Genomic DNA, 16,885 nt, shown 5'->3' with positions numbered 1-16,885 from the left:
GTGAGGACGAATAGGGGGAGGGATGGGAGATGTGGAGGCTAAAATAGATGGCGAGATGCAGGAGAAGAGAGAGTTGGGATGTCAGGATGAGATGGTTGATGAGGAGGAGAGGATAGAAGAATGACAATAAAGACGAATATGGGATGAGGTAGTGAATGCAAGGACGACAGAAACGAGGAGAGAGAGAGAGAGAGAGAGAGAGAGAGAGAGAAGGGAGATCGAGTAGGAGTGAAAGACAGAAAGAAAAAGACAGCAAGAAGCGAGACAGCGAGAAAAAGTGAGAGGGGAACCTTGTCTAAATTGGAAGTGGACAAAAGGGGAGGGAGGGGAGGGGAAGGAGGGGAGGGGAGGGGAAGGGGGATGAGGGGGGCTAGGGAAATGAGGTGAGGGCCGGAGGGTGAGATAAATAGAAGAGTAAATAAGAGAGGCTCAGGCCACGGCAATACCAGTGGACAGGCAGCTAAATAAAATAAAAGCAGGAATTTTTGGTGCTGTAAATCCATTATCTTATACCGGTAATATTCTAAAATACTATAATGCGTAATGATGACTTGAGAGGCTGGCAGTGGTATTACTGGATGACAATATGCAGTATTACTACTACTGCTACTATTACTACCAATACTACTACGGTACTACTAAAAATAATAATAGTAATACTACTATTAATAATAACAATAATAATAATATTATCATAACATTGTTAATGATGATAATAATAATATTAATAATAATAATATAAAAATTATGCATTGAACATATGAAAATAATATCATATTAATATTAGCAGATGGAAAGGAGAGAGAGAGAGAGAGAGAGAGAGAGAGAGAGAGAGAGAGTGGTCACTAAAATGAAAGAGGGAAGGAAAGAATGAATGGGGAAGGGAGGCTGCGAGGGAGGAAGTGGTCAAATGAGAAGGGAGGAAGGGAGAGTGGACAAGGGAGGGAAGGGAGGAGGGAAATGGTCAACACAGAGAGAGGGAGGAGGAAAAGAGAGAGAGAGAGAGGGAGGAGGAAAAGAGAGAGAGAGAGAGAGAGCCCACCCCAGCACGTGTCAAAACAGATATTAGGAGTCAGAGGCCGGAATATTCCTAGTGTCCCTTGGTCATCAACATTCCTCTCTCTCTCTCTCTCTCTCTCTCTCTCTCTCTCTCTCTCTCTCTCTCTCTCTCTCTCTCTCTCTCTCAGCAATATGTAGTGCTCTGGATGCTTTATTATCATGATTTAATATTATGATTCTAGGCAGTAACATTATTATTATTATTATTATTATTATTATTATTGTTGTTGTTGTTTTTGTTAGTGTCGTTATTTTTATGTAGACATGTAATATATAAATTTTTTCATTACAACCAGCCTCCATATAACATCCATGTGCACAGCGCTTTACACACACACACACACACACACACACACACACACACACACACACACACACACACACAGTTCCATTGATTTCTTTCTCTTCTCTGTCCATCCATCACACAATCTATCAAGTTACATACATTCATTCTATCTATCATTCACTTTACCTCTACCAGTCAGTCTGTTTACAAATCTATCTATCTACTCATCTATCTACCAAATAAAATCTATCTATCTACTCATCTATCTATCATATATCTATCGGTCTATCTATTTTTAATCGAAGTACCATTACCAATCAGCGAACGTTCTTTAAGTCCTGTCAATTTTGGTGTGTGTGTGTGTGTGTGTGTGTGTGTGTGTGTGTGTGTGTGTGTGTGTGTGTGTGTGTGTGTGTGTGAGAGAGAGAGAGAGAGAGAGAGTAGGCCTACAGGGTGACACAAAGTCAATTACGCAGCATTGAGATTTATTCAGCCCCCACTCCTTATCATGTCCTTACCATTACTGACCTCTCTCTCTCTCTCTCTCTCTCTCTTGGATATGTATGTATGTTTCTTTTTGTGTATAGTTTGTCTTGTATGATTCTCTCTCTCTCTCTCTCTCCAAACTTCCCTTCCCTCCTACCTTCTCTCTTCCTCGTATTGTGGTGGGAGAGAGAGAGAGAGAGAGAGAGAGAGAGAGAGAGAGAGAGATTAGGGAGGATGATAAGAGAAGGGAAGGAAATGCGAGGAAAGGGTACGGTAGGTGGGAGTGAAGGATGGAGGGAAGGAAGGAAGGAAGGAAGACTGGAAAGAAGGAAGGATGGATGGATGGATGGATGGATGGGTGGATGGATGGATGGATGGGAGGGAGGGAGGGAGGGAGGGAGGAAGGAAGGAAGGAAGGGAGAAAGGAAGGAAGGAAGGGAGAGAGGAAGGAAAGAAGGCAGGGAGGGTGGAATTATGAGGATGGAAGGTAGGAAAATATTAAAGACGAGGAAATAAAGGGAAAATAAAAGGGGAAAAGAAATAAGGAAAGAAATGAGTGAATGAAGGAAAAGAGAGAAAGAGAAGAGGAAAAGTAAGTTTGTTTTGTCCCTGATGAATAAGAATGGACGGACGGTAGGAAGGAAGGAAGGGGGAAGAAGGAAGGAAGGAAGGAAAGGAAATGAGAAAAAAGGAAGGAAGGAAAGAAGGAAAAGAGTGAAAGGAAAGGAGGATCGAAGGATGGAGGGAAGGTGAGGAAATAAGGATGGATGAAACGAATGGGGGAAGGAAGGAAGGAAGGAAGGAAAGAAGGAAGGGGGGAAAGGCGTGAGAAAGAACAGTGAACAAGCAGCATATATTCTTAGGGTTAATGAGAGTTGAACACACACTCTCCTTCACCCCTTCCTTCACCACTCTCCTTCATCCCTGCCTTCACTCCTTCTCAGCCCTTATTTTTCCTTCCCTTCCTCCTCATTTCCACTTCAGTCCTTCTTTCTTTCCCTTTTCCTCTTTCCTTCTCGCTCCCTTCTTCCTTCCTCTTCCCTCTCCCATTCCTTCATTCAAGCTCTCTTCTCCTTCATTCCTTCGTCTTCCCTTTATTTATTTCTCTCCTTCCTTTATTCATTTCATTGTTCTTGTCACCCATTCTTTCCCTCTTTCCTGTCTTTCTTTCCCTCTTTCATTCCATTCTTGTCACTACTTTTCTCATTCCCTCTCTCTCTCTCTCTGGTAAATAAACCTCTAATCATCTCTAATAAAAATCTCTCTCTCTCTCTCTCTCTCTCTCTCTCTCTCTCTCTCTCTCTCTCTCTCTCTCTCTCAAGTGTAAATTTACCTTTTTTGTAACGAAGTGAATTTGGGAGGGTGAGGAAAAGGGGCGACGGAGGAGAAGGAGGAGGAGGAAATGGAAGAATAGGAAGAAGAGGAAGCGAAAGAGGAAAAGGAAGAAGAGGAAGAGAAGGGGGATGGAGGAAGGCAGAAGAGAAGAGATGCGAGGAGAGGAGAGGAGAGGAGAGAGAGAGAGAGAGAGAAGGAAGTAGGAGAGTTTTGGAACTGTAAGGAAAGATTTAATCATTTTCTTTACAACGGGAAGTCTTTTAATCAGAATAAAAAAGGTTGACTTCTGCTGCAACTTAATGATAAGGATTCCTTGGACTGAACAGATTAACTACCGTCCTACCCGCATACAGATATTTAAGGAATTAGAGTTACTGTTACCTAAGAAAGTTACCATTACCAAAATTCTCTCACATACATGAATAATAAAAAATAACTGCAAATCAGTAGTTTTAGTTTCGGCGTAAAAATATCCTGACCAGCAGTTTTGTTTTTTGTTTTGTTTTCTATAACCAGCCACTTTCCAGCCATCTTGTAAAGTTTCCCTCATGGTAACACTGCATACAAGGTGTTGATTTTTCCTTTATCCCAGTACGGTTAATTTTCAGAGGGTTTGGAGGGTGAGGGAGAGCCTTCAACTGCGCTAACCTTTTCTCTTCCTTCACCCAAAATGTAATAAGTTGTTCTATTTGTATATGGGTTGATCCACCTCGTTGTATGGTCTGTGTAGCTTTATAACTTCCACCATCCACCTCTCTTTCTCTCTCTCTCTCTCTCTCTCTCTCTCTCTCTCTCTCTCTCTCACCACGTCTACTCCATTTCCCCTTCCGTTCCTCTCCCCTCACTCCGTCATCTCCCTTTCTCTCCCTATATTTCCTCTCACTTCATTCTCCTCCCTTCCTTCCCTTCGCCGAAACGCCTCTCTTTCCCCTAACTTCCCCTTACCTTTCCCCTCTTTACCGACTCCTTCCCTTCAGTCTCCCCTTCCCTCTCACCTCTCCCCTTATATCTATCACTCCTTTTCCTCACGCCTTCCCTTCATCTCTTAGTACAAGATATCACAGTCATGACCTTCTCTGTAATAAGCCGCCTCGAAAGGACCATCAGACCTGTTGCTGTTTGCTTTCGTTTCTATTCCTTTTCCCATTCCTTCCCCTCACCCTTTACTCTCCCATCCATTCCCTCACTTCCTCATCCCTCACTTCATCACTCATCCTCATTTCTCTCCCCACCCTCCTCCTCATTCGCCCCATCCCTCATTCTCTCTCTCTACTTTCCTCACTTCTTCCGTCAAACCTCACCTCACTTATAAACTAACTCTCATTTCCCTCTCCATCCTCTCATTCCTTCCTGCATTTCCCCTCCTCTCTCATTACTCATTTTCCTCTCACTCTCCTCACCCCTCCCCTCACATATAACCTAACCCTCATTTCCCCTCACCCTCTTCTTCGTCCTCCTCCCTTCAACCGTCCCCTCAATGACTCCTTCCCCTCCCTCTCCTTACTTGTCACTCCTCCCCTCATTCTCCTCGCCCCCCCGCAGCTGACCCCTCACAACTCAGGTGGAGGGGGCTCTGGCTGTAGGTCCGAGGGGTGACAGTTAGAGGCCCCGAGGGGAGAGTGTGGTCTTCCCCTCGGCCTTACCCCCGTCACCGCCACACTGGACATGCAAATATACGGCCGAGGGGAACAGGCCAGGCGGGGTAAGGGGAGGGGAAGGGGAGGAAATTGAGGGGAGGTTTAGTGAACAGGCCAGGCGGGGTGAGGGAAGGGGAAGGGGAGGAAGTTGAGGAGAGTGGAAAGAGTGGTGTGGAGTTGAGGGGAAAGTGGAGTAGGGAGAGGGAAATGGAAGGGAAGGGAGTGGGGTGTGGGGAAGAAAGGATGGGGGAGTGGAAAGAGCGGATGAGGGGAAAGTGGAGTACGAGGGGAGGGAAAAGAAAAGGAGTGGGGTAGGGGAAGTGATGGAAGGGGAAAGGAAGATGGGTAGGGGAAGGGAAAAATAGGGAGAGAGGGAAAAGAAGGTATGCTGAGGGGATGAGGAAATGAGGGTAGGGGAGGGAGGATGAAGAAAGGTAGGGGAACGGATGATGTGTGGAAGGGGAAGAGAGGGGAACTGGGGAGGATAAGGAAAAGGCGAGAAGGATGAGGGGAAGTGAGGGAAGGATCAGGGAAAATGAAATGAAGGGAGAGGAGGAGGAAAATGAGGTGAGGTGAGGATAGCAAAAGATGGGGAGAGGTAAGGCGAGGTAAGGGATGAGGGGAAATGCTATGAGATGAGTGGAGGGGAGGGGAGAGACAAGGATGCGAGGGGAGTGAGGGTGAGGGTATGCAAATGCTGGGCCAAGAATGAGACAACAGGACATTGGAGGTTAAGAAAGTGCGAATTGAAAGCGAGGGGAGATGGGGGAAGACAGGAGGGACGGGGTGGGAGGTGGCGAGAGGGGAGAGATGAAGGGAAGAGAGCAAAGACAGTGTGGAAGGAGAGGGGAGGGAGAAGGATGAAGGGAACAGGAGAAATGAACGGAAGACATAAAGAGGATGGAGATGAAATGGGAAAGAAAAGAACACAAGGAAACAAGAGTCAGAATCAGCAACAACACAGAAACAATGACAAAACCAAGAAACCCAATAAACACAGTAAAAATAAAGCAACGCTACAATAAAACATAAAACCACCAGCTCACACAGTCAAGCCAGGACCCACCCTTCACCTAGCCATTGTTTTCATTCAACCGGTAGCAGATAATCACCTGAGCAATTACGTAATCACTCCTAAATTACCACACCCCTTCACCCTTCACAAAACTGGGGGGGAGGGGGATTTGGGGATGGATAGGGCAGGGGAGAATTGGGGGGATAGTGGAAGGGGGGATTAGGAGGTAGGGTGGTTAGAGGGATGGGAGGACAGAGGTCGGGGTAGGGGGAGACAAACACCTGTATTCAGCCAGCCCGAGATCTTGAGTAGCTGTGAACACAAAGGTAAACAAAGCCACATGATCGATGTAAACAAAAGCCACATGGCAGGTGTGAAAAAGAAACCCTATGCTCGGTTATAAAAATAAAAAAAATAAAAAAATCTTGCGTGTCGGGTGTAAAAAAAACAAACCCACGCGTCGGATGAAAACAAACACAGCCATGCAAACCAAAACAAGGCTCAAGTGTAAGATGTAAACAAGAACAATCCCCACGTGTCGGATGTTAACAAAAAGTCACGTGTCAGATGTAAACAAAAACAATCCCCACGTGTAGGATGTAAACAAAAAGACACGTGTCAGATGTAAACAAAAACAATCATCACGTGTCGTATGTAAACAAAAAGTCACGTGTCAGATGTAAACAAAAACAATCCCCACGTGTCGGATGTAAACAAAACTCTCCCCCACGCGCTAGGTTCAGACAGCTGATTGGCCAGCGATATTTAAGCTCTTTAATATGATGATTTCTTTTTAATTTCACTCTTGTTGTCACCAAACGGATTTATTCAGCTCAGAGACACCTTTCTCAGCGGAGGGGTTTGATACAGCCTTCATTATTGCAAGTCCTCGTAACATCTTAACATCTTTCATCATCCAATCCTTTCTTGCCCCACCGGGAACGAACGGGACGGGGCTAGGCTAATCTGTCTCGTCATTTGTGGCAAGGGTGATCAGCCTTACTCGCCCCTGAGCAAACCCCGACCACCCCTCAGATGCGAAACCCTTACAGGTTCCATCTGGCTTGTCACTAAATGCAGAGACACCTGAGGATAGCATTACATCGAGTGAGTGGATGGTGGACGCCCCGACCTACCACGAGTCCTTCCTGAGTTAAATAAAATCACGGGATAAGTAAGAAAGCAATATAAATGACATACTCGCAGTGAAGAGGTAAAGGGTAACTAAAAAGGGCCACTGAGTGCTTTCCAGGGCTACAAAGGGCTACTGAGTATTAAGGGCTGGGCAGAGGGCTACGAGAGGACAAAGGGAGCTGAAGACCAAGTTAATAGGAAGGGAGGGGGAGGGGGCAGGGGGAGGTTAAGAAGGAAAGGAAGGAGATAACGGAGAGAGAGAGAGAGAGAGAAAGAGAGAGAATGACCAAAGCCAGTCCCCCACTATTTGAATCCCAAAACACTTTTCAATAGAATTTCTGTGGGGATGACCCTTAGGACCTGACTTCCTCCCTATTGAGAAAGAGGGAGGGAGGGAGAGAGGGAGAGAAAAGGAGGGAGGGAGGGAGGGAGGGAGGGTGAGAGAAGGAGGGAAGGAGAAAGAGAGAGAAAATAGGATGGAAACAACAAAAGTGGACAATAGTAGAAGGAAAGGATGAAAAAGGAAAGAGGAAGAGAAGAGGGAGGGAACATATCCTAGGAGTGGTGGAAGAGAGAGAGAGAGAGAGAGAGAGAGAGAGAGAGAGAGAGAGAGAGAGAATGTATACAGAGGGAGAGAAGACCACCCCTCCAAACTTGCTGACCACTGTCCATCGGAGGGGGGGGGTAGGGGGAGAGAAGAAAAGACGGAGAGAGAGAGAGGGAGAGATGAATGAGGGAAGATGGGAGGGAGGGAGGAAAATATCTGAAGAAAGATAAAGGAAGTGGGAGAAAGAGAGGAAGGATGGAGAGAGAGAGAGAGAGAGAGAGAGAGAGAGAGAGAGAGAGAGAGAGAGAGAGAGAGAGGGATGGAACAACAACAAGGAAAGGCGGGAGAAAGAAGGAAGGGAAAATGAAGGAAGGAGAAAGAGAGGAAGGTACGAGCGACTGGAGTGAAGAAAAGGGAGGAAGATAGGAAGAAGGGAGAGAAAGAAAGAAAACGAGGACAGGGAAGACAGAAAAGGGAGGAAGGAGTGACGAAGGGAAGAGAAGAGGAACACAAAAGAAACGAAGTAAAGTGGGAGAGAGAGAGAGAGAGAGAATGGGTAGTGTTCTCATTTGCGGCTGTGTAATCAATACAGTAAGACTCATCACCACTCCACTCTTACTGCTTCTCTCTCTCTCTCTCTCTCTCTCTCTCTCTCTCTCTCTCTCTCTCTCTCTCTCTCTCTCTCATACCATACCTTGTATTCCCTTTCTCCTTTCTCTCCTCATTTGCTTATATTCCTTTCCAACCTTTTCTCCTTCCCATACTTTCCTTCTCCCCTTCATGTCCGCTCTCTCTCTCTCTCTCTCTCTCTCTCTCTCTCTCTCTCTCTCTCTCTCAACAGCTACACTTACAAACTAATTTAAGCATACAATACGTTCATCTAATATCGTAACACCTTTTTTTTAACGACTTATATCTGGTTTTCGTACATTAATATTTCCAAGTACAATATATGTCTTTAATTTAGTCTATGTTAATGCACAAGCGTTTATTATAAGATGAGGAAAACATGAAAAATACATTAATAAAACTGCCCCAAAGCTTTCTACACTGAAGAGAAGGGGGTCCACAATATCCACATGTTTTATCAATGTAATGTATATCTTATTCTTATACAGACTTCCCGATTCTGGACATACGCTGAGATGCCCGTTCCCTAAGGTTAAGCAGGCAGGCATGTGAAAGTGAAACCTCTTGGGGTGGCCAGCAACGATGTCAGAAACGATCCTTAAAAGATGTCCCCAGGGTAAGCCAGGGATGTCAGGTTAGTTGATGTTGTTAATGATTTTGCACCACATCATTGCCACAGGGGCGGCACTTGTTTACTCCTCCTCCTTGTTTACTGGTGATACGAGTACTTTCAAGGCTTTCAGTGCGATGGAGTACATATTTTTATATTTTTGTTATTATTGCTATCTACAAACGATTTTATTCTGTTTAGAGCAGACACTTTGAACTGGAGGGGTTAAGCAGACATTCACCAGCCTCTTCATTACAAGCGGCTTCGCCTCAGCTCGATAAATTTGTCTCGAGATGGCAAAAATGAAATAGAAAATAGGTTGTGGTGTTAGTACAGTTATAGCTGGCTATTAATGACCTCCACCAACGAAGTTGAAGGAGGTTATGTATTCACCTATGTTTGTCCGTTTGTTTGTCAACACAATATCTCCAGAAGTTTTCAATGAATTTCAAAGAAATTCTGCAGAAGGTGGGCCAGAACTTATCAAATTTTGTGGCGGATCCGGATCCTATGTATCATATATCCAGAAGTTCTTGATTGCAATAAAATGTTGTGAAAGAGTGGGCCATGAGTCAAGGAACAATTGATTACATTTGGGGGCTGATCCGGATCTTATGTATTCCAGGCAATATCTCCACGGACCCGGATCCTTTTTAATGTCAATGTCATTGGCGGAGGTATGCGTTCTTGCTTTCTAGTTCATATTCTGTTATGGGATTCAGCTAAAACCTATATGAAGAATGAAATTTTCGTCAGGATGGCTTCGAAATACAGAATAAACTTTCGTGTCTTCTTTACGCACGACAGCGAATGAACAATAGTATACCCATATATGGAAATGTTTGTTGACAAGAAGCTACTACTTACACCCGACTCAGATCACACATGAAGAGGGTCCAAGTGGGGCCAAAACGGCTGCATCTTCTCAATAAACAACACTGCTTTATAAGGGTATACTGCCGCATCCACTGAGTTATACGATAAATGCCTTTCAGCACTGTTTTTCTTATTTATTTATCTTTTTTATTTTTCACTATCAGCTTTCATATGCAAATTCCATCATGTAATGCCACCGGGGGCGTAGGCTGGTCACCTGATCTTAAATGCTCTGGACTATGGTAGCCTAGAGTCGGCTCCCTTCACTTCACATGGGGCATTACTGAACTTCTATAAATGAGATACTATTAAAAAAATATTCATAAATTGTTTCTGAACGTCGTATTACAATTTAAATGGAAATCTTGTCTAATTCGGAACCAAATGGCGCTGGTGTCCACTGAACCCCCTTCGTCCCAGGAATCATGCAGGTGTTATTCTTCCCGTTACTGTTTCCTGTTTACCTTAACTTGGCCTAGATTTTCGTCCTTTTGCAGCTTAGTAAGGGGCAGAAAAGGACAATGCTATGGCTCTACTTCCCTTCCATAGAACTTCTTCGTGACTAGCATCATATTATAGTGCTATTGTGAGACACTCAAGATGGGGAGATGGCAGCTCTAGGCCAAGTCACAGTAAAAGGAGTATAGGCAAATTTACTCAACTTTTCAAGGATCTATAAAACATGAATAAATAAAGGTTGCATATAATATCGAATATCTGTATCAGGAGATAACATGAACTAAAGAAAAAAAAAATCGTCGTATTGAAAAGGTTACTGCCACCCCTCCATCTTGAACGCTGAGCTGTAACAGATTAAAACTGGAATATGATGCCAGTCACGAGGAAGTGCTATGGACAGTATGCAGAGCCATAGTATTGTATTTTTCGCCACTGAGCTACGTGAAAAAGAATTTGAAAAAGAGATGACATATTTGGGCCAAGTTTATGTGAACGAACTCTATTATAGTCTCTCTCTCTCTCTCTCTCTTTCGTTTTCACCTGACAGCAATGGTTCACTTTCATCTGCAATACCAAGTCGTGGCTGTGTGAAATTCGGTGAGCCTTAAGTACGAGTCTCCATGGTTACTAGTCAAATCATCCCTCCAGTCTGACTAGAGTTGGCCATCAAACTTACTGAAAGGGGTTAGGGATCTTTGTCAGGTCAGAGGAGGCGTTGATGTGTACAAGTTATATAAGGTAAGACTGGATCCAAAATGGCGTCTTTAACTGCAGGGGGTATATGAAGTCAGACTGGATCCAAAATGGCGTCGGTGTCCATAGAAGCGGGGATATTTGGACTATGGATCCAAAATGGCGTCGGTGTCCATAGAAGCGGGGATATTTGGACTATGGATCCAAAATGGCGTAATGTCCAATCTACAGAAAAAAAAATCTAAGTGAGAAAGATAAAAATATGGCTCATCCATAAGGGCCAAAAAGGCGTCCAAATGTACCCAATTTGGAACCAATATGGCGACCGGCTGTGTCCAATTTTGAGCTACAGTGGCAATCTGTCAAGAACCAAAATGGCAGCGACGTGTAACAACCAAAATGGCGTCGATTACTGGAGATCATGAAAAGGTGAACATATTCTAGAACCAAAATGGCGGTGATTACTATAGGACCAAAATGGCGGCTATTGTTTTAGGACTAAAATTACGAGTTTTAGATCCAAAATGGCGACGACTAAAAACCAAAATGGCGGCGATGAGAAAGCCAAGATAGTGGTTACAATTGACGTGGAACCAAAATGGCGGATAATACTCAACAAGCACCAATGTCATTAATAATACCTCCCTCCACCCACCAACAATACCACCCTGCCCTCCACCCACCAACAATACCACCCTGCCCTCCACCCACCAACAATACCACCCTGCCCTCCACCCACCAACAATACCACCCTGCCCTCCACCCACCAACAATACCACCCTGCCCTCCACCCACCAATAATACCACCCTGCCCTCCACCCACCAACAATACCACCCTGCCCTCCACCCACCAACAATACCACCTTACCCTCCACCCACCAACAATACCACCCTGCCCTCCACCCACCAATAATACCACCCTGCCCTCCACCCACCAACAATACCACCCTGCCCTCCACCCACCAACAATACCACCCTGCCCTCCACCCACCAACAATACCACCCTGCCCTCCACCCACCAACAATACCACCTGCCCTCCACCGACCAGTAATACCACCTTACCCTCCACCAAAACATTATTACACACGGGCATCCACACACACACACACACACCAAGAATTGACCAAAGTGCCAAGTTTTTTATTCATGGCGTGCGTGTGTGAGCTGGATCGGGGTTTTAACACAACTACTGAAATATTTACCCCGAGATCTGGCTTCTTTCTTCTTAATGTTTCTTGAAGATTTTACTCACACGGACGAGCGAAGTCATGAATTTTCCACAAAGTATCGTATTTTACTGATGATGTTCGTGTGTGAAGTATGCTGCAAACTTACCACAGTCTTTCAGTTACTTTAAAGATATGGTCTCTCTCTCTCTCTCTCTCTGGGTAAATAAGGGGTCAATGAAGCCTATACTTAACCCCTTCTGTTCGAAAAATCTCCCCTAAACTAATAAACTTTGAAGATCGCAAACTCGAAAAAAGAAAAGAAAAAAGTAGGCTATTGTTTTTTATTTTTTATTTTTTTGGGGGAGGTCTACTTGGATTTTTACATAAGCATTAAAATATTCACTTACAGGTGTAACTCAAGGAACACAGGTACAAACGTTTCATGAGCACAATTAGAAACGTTTTATAACTGGAAACGTTATATGATTCGAACTAAAAGTGTTTTATGAGCCAGGAACGTTTTGTGTGTACAGATAGAAACGTTTCATGAGCTACAAACGTTTTATGAGTACAGGTAGAAACGTTTTAGGAGTGCAGCTAGTAAAGTTTTAGGAGTACAGCTAGTAACGTTTTATGAGTACAGCTAGAAACGTTTTATGAGTACAGATAGAAACGTTTCAGGAGTACAGCATGCAAGATGGAGAGATGGCAATTTTAAGCCAAGTCAGAGTGAAAGGAGTATAGTGAGTGTATATCGTTTCCCTGAAGGTATTTATACATCCTTTCCACAGCACTTCCTCGTGACTATCGCTATTTTCTATGGTTAATATATTATTATAAGTCAGCGTGCAAGATGGAGAGGTGGCAATTTTGACCAAGTTAGAGTGAAAAGAGTATAGTGACAGTTTATATCACTCAACCTATTAATACAGAAGCACTTCACTATATTTACAGAACACTAAGATACAAACTACTGTAGCCACGGTAGATACAAAGCTAAGAATACAGTCGCTATTTTCTGAGCATAAATTTATCCTGATGGGTTGACGTGCAGGTGTGAGTAAAAATAACAGGCTTTGAATTTTTGATGGCGATAATGGGGTGAGAGATTGGCGGTTTTACGCACATCCTAAATGCACGCTGTTCCTTTCTCTTTTGTTGTTATTATTATAGTAGTAGTAGTATTAGTAGTAGTAGTAGTAGTAGTGGTGGTGGTGGTGGTGGTTACCAGTAGTAGTAGTAGTGCCAGCAGCAGCAGTAGCAGTAATAGTAGTTGTTGTTGTTATTATTATTATTATTATTATTTTATTATTATTATTATTCGATGTAGTGCTGCTGTCGGGTGTCTGCCCTTTCCTCTCCCCCATCCATCCTCTTCTGTCTTTCTTTCCTTCATTCTTTCCTTGTCCTTCCGCCCACGGGTGACTTGACACTCCCTCTTCTGTCTTTCTTTCCTTCATTCTTTCCTCTGCCTTCTGCCTGTGCGTGATTCTACACTGAATGACAACCCAAATGGTTTCCCGAACACCAGGAAACCATTTACTGCGCTGGGTGGTAACCATATGACCAAATTTGGGCGCCTGGTGGTTTAGTGGGTAATTACTGTGCTCCAGTCAGATTGAGCCGGTGAAGGTTTATATCCAAGGGATGGTTGGGGTTTATTGCTCATGTAATGCCACTCAGGGATGAGTGAGGCTGGTCACTCTCATCTTAAATGTCAGGACCAACTGCCTAGTCCCGGGCTCCTACGCTCCTCATGGGGCAGTGTAGGATTGGATGATGGATGGATGGATGACAAAAATTATCATTGTTATTATTTTCATTACTATGATGACGCAATATCCTTTTTATTCACCTCGACCTAGGGAATTTATAAACAATGTCTTTCTAAATCACGCCTCGTACCTTAGGACAGACTTAAGAAATCCTAAATGCGCGCACACGCACACACACACACACACACACACACACACAGACTTAAGAAATCCTAAATGCGCGCACACACACACACACACACACACACACACACACACACACACACACACACACACACACACTATATCAACACTCAAGCTCCTACGACCCACTCAGCTGAATACAATCGTCTGGCTGGGATAAATACTTGAGTTGTCCTGAGCATGGGAGAGTGCCAGAACGATTACTTTCACGTCCCTATGACTTCCTCTCTGGGGTTAACTGGAAAAAATACTAGAGTTATCCTGACCATGACAAGGCTAAGTAAAAATAAATAAATAAATAGTAAAGACTAGCAATTAAGGAGGCAAAATTAGTCAATGTAGGTACAGTCGTGTGCAAAAGTTAGTCGACACTTCTCCTCCGGCTTTGGTGAGAGAGAGAGAGAGAGAGAGAGAGAGAGAGAGAGAGAGAGAGAGAGAGAGAGAGAGAGAGAGAGACCAAAAAACAGTGTGAGGGGGAAGGACACCCTGTTGATCGAGGGAGACTGAGAAATATGGAGGGCAGGACACGGATGGGAAGTGTTCCCTAACTTTTGCACCTGCCTGTACCTTATCCCAAGCTCTATGACCCGTATTCTCGTCGGTTATGGAAGCTCCCTAACACCTATTCCTAAGCGACTTATTTTGCTTATTACACCTTACTGTCCTCTTCAGTGTTATTTAAATCATTCTATTACCACACTCGGCGCACAAAACTATATCACCCAGCCGTATCCAAGAATAAATGGCTGAGAAAGAGGTGTTACGGAGCTTCTTCAAACACCCAGAATTATTGTTTATATACCGCGCCTCTTGAAAATTAATGACGCTAAAATTACAGACGTTTGAAGTTATAATTAGTAATGCTGGAATTTCTCGCAACTCCCATTTCTTGGGGATGATTGAGATAATGAGACGGAATTATTCTCTCTCTCTCTCCCTCTCTCTCTCTCTCTCTCTCTCTCTCTCTCTCTCTCTCTCTCTCTCTCTCTCTCTCTCGTAAAATGTTTTTGCAGTACTGTACTAACGGATATGTAATTTCCTTAACGACCCATAATTATTTTCGTCTTAAATTATTCTCGACATGTTTCCGAAAATCAATTTACATCTACACACACACACACACACACACACACACACACACACACACACACGGCGAATACGATGAGGTTTGTCTTATTTCATTACTGTTGCCTCCACAAGATTTAATTCAGCTTAGGAAAAATCCATCCTTTTTTTCTTCTCTAATGTCATACAGAAACACCAACAGGGAGAATAAAATATCATACTTGTGGAAGGATTATACGCACTTATGGAAACACAATTTACTTAGAACTTTTTGTATCTTACCACCCATGTATCGCTGTAATTACTCTTTCTGAACAGCTCACTGCACTGTAAAATTAGAAACATCATCATATTTCATTCCTCCAAATTTTTCAAAAGCAAAATCCCGCCAAAATTAGATGTGGTGAGAAGAGGAAGCCATAAAAACGGACTGAACAAGGGGGAGATTTATAGATGCGGGAAGAACAGGCGACATTTCCCAGTTCCCGCCATAAACAAGGTTCCAATACTGAGCAAGGACATCCAACCCCACATCACGGGACCGAAATATTCACAGCCCGATGACGGAGGACGATCGTAAACAGGCGGATAATCATAGACGGCTGAATCCCTCTACACTTCCCCAGTCACTGTGACAAGTGAATATCGGGGCAAGAGGATTTGAGAATAACATGATACATGGGTAGGGATGGAGGATTTGACTGTGTTTGTAATTTTAAGTGCTCCGATGTATAGTATACCTAACTCTGAATAAAATTTTCTGACGGTGGCAAGAATAAAAGTACTGGATAACCCTTCCTGCCCTCTATAAGGTCTGACAAAAGCTGAGTATTTTCGTCAGAATGTCGCAAAAATATAAATGTCACCGCACTGAAGTAGTTAATGTTTTACTCACGTCACAAAGATCTACCTAAAAATGAAATCGTTTGTTGGTACTAGAATCAGGGTTGGTGATTTTTTTATCTTAAAAAATCATAAAATAAAAAAGTCAATGATTTTGTATTTTTTCGATTTAATTGATTTTTTAATTATTTGATTTTTCTGTTTATTTTATAGCTAATATTTCAAACGCAGTATACTGAATACTGTTAACTTCATGTCCTGTCTATCCACTGATGATTCAGGCTGAAAGCCACTGCCCAGAATCCAGATACGTACCTGTTTAAGTCCTGTCTGTACACTACTGGTTAAGGCTGTTGCCAGTGGTAATCAAGACAGCATATTCCAAAGCTGATTATATTACCACACAGAAAAACCTTAAGTTGTTATTATTATGACATGGCCTTAAGTGACAAAGCATAGCCTACCTAGTCTTATGGCTTTGGTTTTTTATTTATGGTTTATTATTTCAAATGTACAAATAATTTCAATACTTAGGCACAAATGTAAGAAATATTTTTTCTATCATACAATGTAGCAATTTCTAAAGGCACCATTCTCCAAAACCTGCTAACTTAATGCTTACGTATCTGAATTAATGAATGCCAACACAAAGTTATACACAACATTTATAAACCTTCAGATTTCATATTTGTTAACTTTTAGATAAAAATTATATAAAAAAAAGAATCATGACTTTTAAGCAAAAAAAAAAAAAAAAAAAAATCTGATTTAATCACGATTAAATTAATTTAATTTAATCAACGTCAACCCTGAAAAGAATTACTAAGGAAAAAAGATATCGTTTTCAAGGGTCCAAATAATTAAGAAGGAACCTTATCCAGTACTGAAGAGGATTTATTTTTTCAAGATGGCTGTCTGAAACTTAGGGTGGAGACGGAACGTTGTGTTACAGATGACATAACAGTTAATTACAGAGGACCCCACGACAGAGTAACAAGTGAGAGTCGGAAGAGGAACTGCTGCTTAGAAGAATGATTACCTGTATCGCTGATTAATCGCTTTAGTCAGGTGATGTAATATCC

At 43.0% G+C, this 16,885-nt stretch overlaps 1 protein-coding gene across 1 annotated transcript in view; it reads right to left on the bottom strand.

The window, feature by feature from the left end:
• The window catches only part of LOC145408019 (uncharacterized), a 113,820-nt gene that overhangs the window by 52,422 nt on the left and 44,513 nt on the right, over positions 1–16,885 (bottom strand). The window lies entirely within an intron of this gene.

Source organism: Coenobita brevimanus, chromosome 8 (genome assembly GCF_032717465.1).
Source record: "Coenobita brevimanus isolate Jiangsu-jjx chromosome 8, ASM3271746v2, whole genome shotgun sequence".
Classification (NCBI taxonomy): domain Eukaryota; kingdom Metazoa; phylum Arthropoda; class Malacostraca; order Decapoda; family Coenobitidae; genus Coenobita; species Coenobita brevimanus.
Note: the sequence above shows the minus strand (reverse complement) of the source record. Positions and strands in the feature narration are given on the sequence as shown.